The following is an 11,621-nucleotide window of genomic DNA, read 5'->3' as shown; positions in this document are numbered from 1 at the left end:
ATTTCTTGGAAATAGCTCCAATTATCAGCTACCAAGTCCCCTGTATTCTCTTCTATGAATTAAACATCCTGTTTCACCAACCTATCCTACTATATCCTTAAACTGAGTTACACATATAACCCTAAACTGATCACATATAACACTCCAAATGTAACCTGAGTACGTCAGGCCAGTATAAATTAATTTTTTTAATTCTTTAATTCCTAGAAGTTAATGACTCTCAATGCAAACCAAGACCTTAGTATTTTGGGCTGCCACATTTCACTGTCAACTCGTTAATTTGCAGTCTACCCTAAATTCAGAGATCTTTGAAATTTTTCTTTCTAACAATGCTTCCCTTCATTCTATCTTTTTGAAGTAGAATTTTTGAAACAAAGTTTAACACTTGAATTTCAGGTATGCCATAGCCAACCAAGATTTTAGAATTGTACAATCCAGTGGACAGCCCTTGAAGCTTTCTCACCTGAAAATCAGATGACCCACCTATTCTTTAAATGTTTGGATGTAAAACTAAGTACAATACTATAAACTTAGAACAATTAGCATTCTGTTTTGGGTTTTAACTTTTACTTTACCAAGGTTAGGTAAGGCAGGGAAGACAACATTAAACCACAAATTTCCCATCCAATCCATCCCCAAATTTGTCAGCTTATTTAATGGCTCATTTATTTCAAGTTATATTTAATCAAGTGATTAAAATTGGGATTAACTGTTTTCTGAAACTGCTCAAGTTGGCTCATAGGTGCATTCTAGTTTAACAGATAACTGATTTGTCAATAAGAAACAATTTATGTCTTCAAAACAAGAGGCAAATCATAGAAAAATTTTCATTTTAACTATTGATTTGACATCAGCTGCTTGAGAAGTTATCTTTTCTTATAAGAGAAACCATGATAATCTAGACAAACTGAGTGTATATACAAAGCAATGTCTGGGGTGTAAAGATCTTAAAACTTAAAACTTTTCTATACATTAACTTGGGGCTGATTCTGTTTTTCCTATTTGTCATGGAAATGCAAAGAAAACTTGGGCTGAAAAATTTTGAATTTTCAAGTGCTGCTGTTACCATTATTCAAGTTCCTTCCAAGCAAACTGATTTAGACATTTTCCCCTATCCTTACAAGTATAAGATACCTGGGCTCTTACCTCCAGTAGGACAAAGTCATTTTGAATCTTTTCCAACTACTTCAACTTTTCCACAAAAACTAAGGCTGTTACCTAATCAAGCATTTTAGAACAATTATGAATTCTTTAGGAGTTTTAGTTTGAGATGACATGATACAAATTTTAAAATTTCATTTGGTATTGTCAATAGTAATAAGAAAATTGTTTTTCAGTGGGTGGACTCACAGAAGACAAAAATCACTTGACCAGATGACTACTTCTTTATCTACATAAAACTAACAGAGACTAATATGATGGAATCGGTATTATCTGAATTGCTTACAAATTATTAATTTTAGTATCATGATTAACCTCAGTCATAATCATTATCTTAGAGGCAGCAATCATAAACTAAACTCAAACTGATCATTGGGAAAATTAAAGATGACATTTAATAATTATAAATACAGGGAATTTATATGAATTCATAAGATCTCAATTCTAAAATCCAATCACTAGTTTTATTATTTAAAATTAAATTTAGCTCTTACAGATAAGAAGCTTTGAGTTTCAATTTCTAAAGACAGATGATTCTACCAATAATCATTTAATGGAACCAAAAGTTGATAGAAATTCATGTCAGTACTGTTAATGTTGCACAAAAAGCTATGGCAAATGATTTTGTTTTTAAAACTCTAATAATGCCACCTTGTTTAACAAGTAACAACTGGAGGTCCTGGGAAATGTAGCTGATGATTAGGTTTCATGAGAACACTTGATTTAGTTTTTAGCCAATTCAAGACAGATTTAGCTTCTAACCAATAAAGGTTAACGGATGAATGAGGTATAGAGATGAATAAGGACTCTGACTAAATGCCAGAATATCAAATTTGATGGCTGTTTGAATTTCCTCTAAGCCAGAGGGGAGGGGGATAATAGTTCAGATAACCTTGTTAGTAGGCTGGGTGGAAAAAGGCTTAGGCTACAGAATGCAAGAACAGTTAACAGTCCTAAAAGTCAAGCTCAATACTTTGCTTGAATCAAACTTTCACGAGCAAAATAGTGCTGATTTCAATTAACCTGCCATTCTCTAATTTGTAAGAACTTGAAAGTGAAGCACATTTGCATTGCTTAGGGTGACACTTTAACTGTGGCTTTAACTCTACAAATAGATAAATAACTCTGTAATAACCATTACATTTCTATCTTTTTCAGACAACAAAGATTCATTAAAAACCTAGGTTCCTACAAAATGTACCTATCAATACCATTCAACTTCAATTATTTAAACAATACATTAGTAGACAAAAGCCTACAGCAAATGTTTAAATATGTAGTGGAATTAAAGTACTTTTTCCCATACATAAGACAAAGATGGCCTTAAAATTTCCATGTCTGTTATAATCTTGTTTTTAATACCAAATGTTAAGAGAATAATTTTGAGATTTCTAACTCCCCAACCCCTCCAATAATGGAAGCAGAATTTATATATTCGGAGACAAAATTTAGTTTCTATGTAATGAACAGCACACGACATGAGGAATGGCCTCTCATGGATACAAAATAACACCTGCACAGCTAAGTTTTGTCATGCTGAAAGTACTCACAAACTATGTTGATGTATAAAGAGCATTTATATTTGGAATCTTCAGTTTTAGATCAATTAGTTGTGAACTAATCTAGAAAAGGCTTATAGAAATATCTAGCAGATATTTTTACACGGTCTATTCATGCAGTTATTCTTAATTCAACAAATGAATGCTAAGAGCCTGTCTTTCTTGGGGATATGGCCATTTTACATGTTAACATTACACTGGGGCAAAGGTGCAAAGGATAGAGCGCCAGCCTAGCAGTCAAGAGGACCTGAGTTCAAATATGGCCTCAGACACTTGATACTTACTACCTATGTGTCCCTGCACAACTCACTTAACCCAACTGCCTCATCAAAAAAGAAAAGAAAAAAAAATTATAGAACCCTAAGAGTTGGTACTTCCACTGTCTAAGCTTTATTCAAATCATTAATCTTACCATCCCTTTTCAATTAGTTTTATCTAACCACTGCTGGAAAATCTCCAGGACCTTACATTCTTACAGACCTTAACAAAAAAAATTTGACATTCAGCATGTCACATCCTTTTTTTAACCAACTTTGTAAGAGGGAACTATCTGGTTACTAAATTGAAAAATCAAGTACTGTAACAACCAGCAGCTAATTCAATAGATTACAAGATCTGAAATTTAGAACTTGAATGGACCTTAGAAGTCACTGAGTCCTCCTGAAAGATGAGGAAAAAAATGAAGTTTTAAGAAGTTAAATTATTTGATCTTAAAAACCACACAGATAAAACATGCTAGCTAGAGACAGAAACAAATGCAAGGGTAAGCAAAGCTTCCTATCCCTGGCCACGTGTTGATACCATTTTCTCAACTCGGGGCTCAAAAGTTGTGTTTGAACTCATGAGTTTTCATCTAAAATAAATCCCCTAAATCTGAAAAGAATCAGACCTTAGGGATTTTATTGTCCCCATGCTTAAAATTAGCTAATTAACATGTTATAAATTTGAACTCATCATTTCAGCCCAAATTAAGCATTCCTTCTTTGCTACTGTTTTTATTCAAATACTGCCAAAGAAAAAGGTACAAAATCAGCAACAGTCTAAGATAGTGTATTTTGTACCTCAGTAGACATCACACAGATCCAAGGTATTATCTTCAAAAATATCATGGAATTAAGCCAGTGAAGAAAGAGTCACCATTAGCTAGGAGTCAAACTCCTTCCCTGAATTCTATAAGATGGGATTATCAATCCTACTTATTAGAGAGGGATGAGGTACCTAAAAACAAAATTAACTGAGTTGACTAGAATAAAATTATTTTCTGGGTAAAATGTCAGAATCAGAACAGATAGGGCTTCAGACGTTATCTCATCCAACCTTTAATGATTTACCATTTACCCTATTTTAATCCCTTTACAATATCCAGAACAAATGGTCATTTAGCTTTCATTGAAGGATTCACAGTGAGGTCTATCCATCGAATGATACCCACATTAAAAGTCAACTTTTTTTAATTAAAATAGTTAAGATTCAAGTTCACCTAAAATATAAACAATGACCCTTTTCAAAAGAGCTCATGTTCATTTAAAACAAACTTGTTAAATAAAATAAATTTCAACCAAAAACTTAAGTTGTGAATTGGGTTAGAAATGTATATTTTAAAAATTTAACATTTATTGAGTGCCTAGCACCACATAAAACACATACAAAGAATTTTTCCCTGCCCTCCAGGAGCTTACATTCTAAAGATGACAAAACATACACAAAGGAGGGAAGTAAAAAGTGGAACTGAGAAAAGAATGAATGAAATAAAGTGAGCAATAAAACAGAACACACAAGACACTAAAATAAAATGAGGTGACATAATTCTGACATGTAAGCAGCACAAGCTCACTCCATACAAGGCAATCAAAAAAATATATAAGTATCACTGGATAATGAACAGATGTCACCTGCCTGGTCTTGTATTTAAGTTCTAATCAAATTTGCAAGTATTTAAAGATAACTGCTGTTACTCCATAAGTGTTTTCCAAGGAAAGCTCTTAGCCCATTCAAAGTCTTTATATACTGTTTAACTTGTAACTTTGTTTCAAGAAAATGACAGGTAAATTTAAGTGGGTTTTGCTAAGACAGAATTCTATCACAATATACAGGCTTATAGAGTGAATCTTACCAAGACCTAATATATTCTATCAGCGTTTCACTATATGACCCTCAAGTCATCCGGCTTCCTGTGAATTCTCCTAAATACTTTAAAAATTAAGAATGTATCTTGAGAAATGAAAATGGAACAAAAGAAAATTTGGGATAACTCAAAAGAATTTTTAAAGAAAATTTGGGTAAAGAAAATTCCAGTTAAAGCGTCTGTAGAGACACTAAATGATGTACAAAATATGAAAACATTCTAAAAAGAAATCTCTCCTAGTTCAAACAGCACAGATACTGACATGGTATTAAGTCACTAAAATATGAAGCTAAAACACAAATGTCTTTTCCTTGTACCAAGATGTAGAATAGACAAATATATTGCTTTCAAATGGACTATCAACCACAAAGCATACTTTCAAAATTCCCACAAAATAGGTGAAATACGGGTGAAATTCACAAGAGGCCCAATATAAGCATGAGAAACAGTGCTGTGTATTAGAGCCATTTCTTAATTATTTGTGGGTAGATGATCCACTTTTTGGATTATCAAGGTATTTGCTTCTGCCATTTCCGTGAGCATCTCCAGCATGGGCCATGTCTGAGAAGTACACAAATACCTTAAATACTTTCCAGGTATGCACGTTCTCAAAATTTTCATTTCACAACTCCACTTCAGTGTTTCACACACTCTTCTTAGATTGACAAAAACCACCTGTCTCATTCCAATAAGATTTACCCAATCCTTTGCTTTCTGTAATTTTAACCTGCTGTGAACTGGGTTCTAATTTGCTCACTTCCTGTCAGATCTGTGGTGTTTAAGATTCCACACCAAAACCTTTCTCCCCCTTTGCCCTGAAAGAGTTGGCTGTAGGTCATAAATGAATGGAGGTGCCAATTCCCTTAGGTGTCCTAAAATTCTCTCCAAAGTTGAAACCTCGAAGCACGAAAATCAGCTCTCTTTTCAAAGTTCAGCTGACAAGCCTAAAAGAGGCAAGAAATGACAATTCATGATCATTACACAGGTGGTAGGTAGCAGCTTTTCCAAAAACTGCCCTCCAAAATTTGAAAGTACCACACCTATATAGATAAGGTGCAGAATTTTAGGTCAAAATGTACAAATGAAACTCACGTAGCAAGTTACTGGTATCTGTCCTCACTCCTATCATATTTTATGCTATCAATTGGTGTCAGAATCCTATTACATTTATATCACAAAGAAGTTAAAAAAAATAAAACCACCTGATATGATGACAAAAGACAAGTATTTACCATAATGGCTTTTAAGTCACTCAAACTTATAATTCAGTAACCCATTTTATTCAACACTCCAGTTTTGGAAGTAAGGCACTAAATTAAGCATTTAATCCATCGTGGTCTAGATAGGCTAGGGCAATGGTTCTCAAATAAATGATCTGGGGATTACTGGATATCTGCCTTCCCCCACCATCACACCCCTTCCCCCCTCCATACCCCCCCCCCCCGTTTATTATTGCTTATAACAATGACACTAGCTGTGTCTTAAATTAAGCAAATATATTTAGGAGAGATTCCATAATGTCACATCAAAGGCAGTATTCTTTCTTAATTCTGGAGAATATTTTTGATAATCACTGACTACCTTATCTTGCCCAGAGACCAAAAAAATTTGAGAACCACTAGGTTGGATACATGAGCCCTATACCCCCTAGTTTATCCCCACATACAAATACCAATTATTTAAGTCCCTCATTCTTTTAAGTGTTCTTGACCAATTCAGCTTAATAAATGCATTTAAGCTGAGTTCACCTACCTAGCCTCATTTGCACAGTCATCTAACTGTGGAGCATAATATTTAAGCAGATTGATGTTCATTTCCCTCTCCAGAATTCCTGGCAACCTCAACCTCTCACATCCAAATCTTCAGGGGAAATGTATTTGCTAGAGACAGAGAATGGAGGAACACTGCATGCTGGGACATGTTCCTAGAAAAGCAGAAATGAACCAAATTACCATGATTTCTCCATCAAAATCCATAGGAATGTACTTGATTGCAGAATGTTTTCATCTGCACATAAAATTAAGAGAAGTACATCCCAGTAATTCTAGCCCTAAAAGATGCTAGAATTAGGGTAATGCCTAGTGAGATTTTTACTTTGGGTAAGAAAAGGGCAAGAGCACTAAATATTCCACAAGTCTATTAAAAAGCTGTTAAAAGAAAGAAGATGAAATGGACACCCAAAATAATTCTTAGACTCTTAAAGGTCCTAAGACATGCTACAAAAATAGGTCTTTATTCTTAGGAAAATATAGTCAGAGCTAGCTTCCTTATGCTATACACAAACTCTTAACATCAGAGGCAGTACAGAATAGTACAAGGTTTTTTTTGTTTGTTTTTTAAACTAGTCTCAAAACAAGCACAAACCCACTAAATTCAAAAGAACAGGTAATTTGAGGATTTTTGGCAGAAGACAGTACTTCACACATCTAATTCAAATCAAAAAACCCAAAGACTGACTAGATCAAGTTCAAGGATTTTATATTGAACAAAGAGGGTTATAATATAGAAACAAGTGAAAAAATCCAGTCACCCTTATAGTTAACTAGAAAATACCACTTATACTGAGAATTGATTGTTTCTGAAATAAAAATATATATTCAAGTACAAGTTTTTCGTTTCTCATTGCCTGACTGCCAAGAGTTTCCATCAGATGAATATTATCAATTATAAGAGTTTATTCTTAGCCCCAAATTTTGGTTGTAATACTACACTTTTTAAAAAATTGTTTCCTAAAATGTTTCCAGGGCTAAAAAAGTTAGACACACTGAGTTCCTATTAAGAGGGTGTGCGGTATCAAGACTGGCCATACCTATGTCACTTTTGTAAATACTTATTAGAGAAATACAACTATCTTTTTAATATGGAACAGGGATTTTACTTTATAGGTCAACAATGATACTCAACAGTCTTTGGAAAGTCAGTGGCATATTTCCACCGAGTATCAAGAAAAATACAGATCAATTTACCACTGTGCCACACTTTAAAACACCATCCCATAATTTTATTACTACTGCATATCTAAGCTGTAAATTATTTAGTTACTCACCAATTTCACATCCACCACTGAATTCAAATGGTGCAGGTCAGACAAATGTTAAGAGTAATGCAGTCTGTAGCTACTGAAGAACTTTCTTGGAGACTATGCTTTTATATACTTTAAGGCCAAAGTTTTTCTTTCTCCAGGCCACTGCAATCTCCCCATCCCAACATTTTAAGAGCTTTTACTTATCCCTTCAACAACTGCAAAATACATCTGACTATCTCCCACAATGTAAAGGATGGTTCCTAACTGTTGGGTGAGGGAGGGTCAATAGATTAAGTGACATTAGTTTGGCAGTCAAAAGGCTGTTCTCCAAGTAGTCAAAGTCCTATATATCTCACACCTAATATCACATGTATGCCAAATAATGAAAATTTTGTAAACCAAATCTTAGTAACTTGCAAAAAACTCAGTTCTTCACACTAAACCCTTTCTGTATTTCCCAGTTGCAACTGTGTCTAGACGACTTAGAGAAGTTGCCTTTTAGACAACAACAGAATTGCTATTTTAGCCAGCACTTAGCAGGAAAGCTTCTGATGATTGTACAGAAATCACTGACTTCTATCTCAATAATTTTGATTTTGTCATTTTCCCTTACTCTTTTTACTTCAACTAATTCAAGTAGCAGTTGGAAATTCTTTTACATCTTAATGACAATTTTGGGAACAGACATGGACATTATTCAGAATTTGTCCTGACACAGTAGCTAACTTTCAAATGAGAATAAATTAAATTTGTGATCGTTTTAAACTGTAATCTCTAGTAACAAAACCTCATCTTATTCAAATTTGGTAAGAGTGCTTTAAGAAAGTAATTTTTCAAGGGAATGGTACCCCACTTTTCCTTTCAGTGTAGACAGAATTTTAATCATTCTCTGTCCATTTTTGAGACTGTCAAAGCCAAGAACCCATGAACAAAAGCACAAATAGCAATAACCTACATTATTGAACAATTCCCTTGACATGTTGACATTTATACTAAAAGATTAGAAACTTGCATTTCCAGTACTCATATTCCCATCACATTCCAGATATATAGCATTATTGCTTTATAGGTCATGTAACAATCAATCTATGTTTATATATGCATTGCCTGTTTTCCTTAATCTTTTGATTAGTATTTGAAACCGATTTTACTATAAATTTAAGTTTGAAAATACCATGGTTAATATTTCTTCTCAGAACTTCATTGTTCACATTATCACTAGTTATCACATGCATATTTAGCTCTGATTATATTGCTCAAAAACTGCACCCATATCAGAACAGTGCAAATCATATTTAATTTTAAAAGTAAGATATAATGGCTTGAATTCAGTTATTCAAATGAACACTGTCAAGTAATTTCAATTGTATGTGTGTGTGTATATATATATATATATATATATATCTTATTCCAAAACCACTGCTTACATTACCAGTGAGAAAAATGCTTTATTCACCAATTCTGACTGCCCTTGTAAGGATCAGTTCACCCTCCCTCTTGCCCCAATGAAGAGTGCCAAATTGTCTTCACAACCCAGCAAACTGTTCACTTAAGAACACTTTTGTGAGTCTACAAAAGTGTTCACACCTTATATTTCATGGCAATGAGAAGATCTATTAAATGACATTGATCCTTTCCAAAATCCCAGACCAAATAATTCTATAGTTGAAATTTAACTTTTAACACCTTGACAGTGTCCTTTTAAACTATGTGACAGTAAAGTGCCAATAAAGCATGGCAATAACCTCTTTCATGGGATAATTTAACTCCCTGGCACTGGGAAGTGCTAGCACCAAGGATTACATTAAGAATCAGATATGAAGGCTACATCTAGTTCACTCACTTTCCATAAACCTAATATACTACTATCATCATGTTAAAATGTAACAATTATTGATGTAGCCCTCAAACTTACACTAAGTTTTGAGAGAAAATGATGAATTTTTAAAAAGCACGGGGCAATATATAAAAATTAGTGGCAGGAAAAGTGTTTCATTAAGCACCAGGAACTAATTTTGCCACCCACTCTTGTTTTCTAGGTTAGTTTCAATAACCGGCAAGGCACATTTACATATATTCCAACGAATACTTATTGACAATTTAAAATTACACTTTATGTCCCAGCTATCCCAGTAATTGACATACAACATACTAAAATGGTTTATTAAGATAACATAAAAAAATCAATTAATGTGAAACATACAGGCTATTGGCAACCACTATTCTAAAATTATGTAAGTACAAGTAAACATACTGAAATGTGTGCAATTCTAAGTTTTTAAACCAGAAGATCTCTGTACTAACACACATTTATATTAATGACACATAAAAAAAATAAAAACTTTATTACAAAAATAAGTTACACTCGCCTCCAGCTTACAGTATAAAACAATTTTATTTGCAGGAATGCAAAATGATTGTTTGCCATGAGCATTTTGAACATATGACATGTCTAATTTTTCTTGTTAAATTTGCATTTACTGGGGAACTGGTGTGTATAAAACCTTAAGTATAAGCTCTGATCTTCATTGTGGTGCCTATTGGGTATGTGGTATAACTGCAGTATCCCTTTGGGGAAGGGGGAAAAGGGAAGCTCTTTATAGCAAGTCCTAATTAAATTATAATTTCAGGTTTACCTTTAGCTAGATAGGACTTGGAAGGATTTTCTCTTTTGAGGGTGATTCATTAGAGGATGCTTCACCACTGAACACTCACTGTCATCAAGGTGCTTTAGAAAATTAAAAACATAGCACAAATGATTGTACTCTACTCTACAGGTTATCATGATCTGCATAAGAAATGGAAAGCTGATTCTGGTTTTTACAGTGATCAGCTGTAAGAAATGCACTAATGAAAACATACTTTTTACCTAAAAAGCTAAACTACAGCCATATACTATTTTCTATGATTTATGAAAAACTTCAAAATATCCAAATGTCAGGCTTCACTGTACAACTGTCAGTTTTAGTCTGACTTTTTATAAAGGGACACTGCAGTATTTAGTACAAGTTGCGGATGCACTTTTTTGAACATCTGATGTCTTACAAAAGTAACATCTTGCTAAACTATTATACATCCAAATAACTACAATATCTGAAGAAGCAAGGCTGCTTTTTCAGCCACAAAATACGACAAAAGCAAGGCCTGTTATGATGGTCATGAGGAAGTCTTACAAGCCTCTGAAACTAAAGGCAACTAAGAATGTTACATTTGGTATATTATAATCTTACCCTCATATCATATAAACAAGCCTTGCTTTTATCTACAAAGATTTTCTATGTACAGTACAGACAGGGTATAGTTCAATCCTCTGCTACTGAGGTAGTTAACCAACCCTTTAAAAAAGGTTCTGAAAAGAACCACTATCTGGAATGCCTGACTAACCAGCTCTGATGATTACACCTGAAACTGCTGTATCCGAACACAATTCAAAAGTGATTACTATAAAAAAGATAGACAATCATGATTAACCTTTGTGAGCAGAAATAAATTTAAGGATACCAATGGTGGCATTCATCTATACCACTGCAATAAAATTTAAATGCACAAATTCAAAAGAATGTTTCAAAATACCACTTTTGGAATCCTTAATTTAAAAAAAAACCATGGGGGAAAAATCTACTTAGAGCAGATTTTTTAAAGAGAACTTTATTCTTTATTAAGATACCATGCTGGAAGTTATGAAGGATTTTGTTGGAACACATTGGGAAAATAGAGTAGCTTTAGTTTTAATAACTTGCACTGCAGAGAA

The 11,621-nt window shown here is 33.6% G+C and overlaps 1 protein-coding gene across 5 annotated transcripts in view; it reads right to left on the bottom strand.

Annotated features, from left to right (window-relative positions):
* Positions 1–7,057: 7,057 nt before the first annotated feature.
* SYNCRIP (synaptotagmin binding cytoplasmic RNA interacting protein) overlaps positions 7,058–11,621 on the bottom strand; it is a 36,049-nt gene continuing 31,485 nt past the window's right edge. For all 5 annotated transcript variants that reach the window (XM_020976278.2, XM_020976279.2, XM_020976280.2 and 2 more), the window contains exon 12: positions 7,058–11,621. This exon is cut by the window's right edge. The gene's annotated coding sequence lies outside the window, so the exon portion shown is untranslated.

The sequence above is a fragment of the Phascolarctos cinereus genome, unplaced genomic scaffold, assembly GCF_003287225.1.
Source record: "Phascolarctos cinereus isolate Bilbo 61053 unplaced genomic scaffold, phaCin_HiC Scaffold_5;HRSCAF=322, whole genome shotgun sequence".
Taxonomy (NCBI): domain Eukaryota; kingdom Metazoa; phylum Chordata; class Mammalia; order Diprotodontia; family Phascolarctidae; genus Phascolarctos; species Phascolarctos cinereus.
This window is presented reverse-complemented; position numbering and strand designations above follow the sequence as displayed.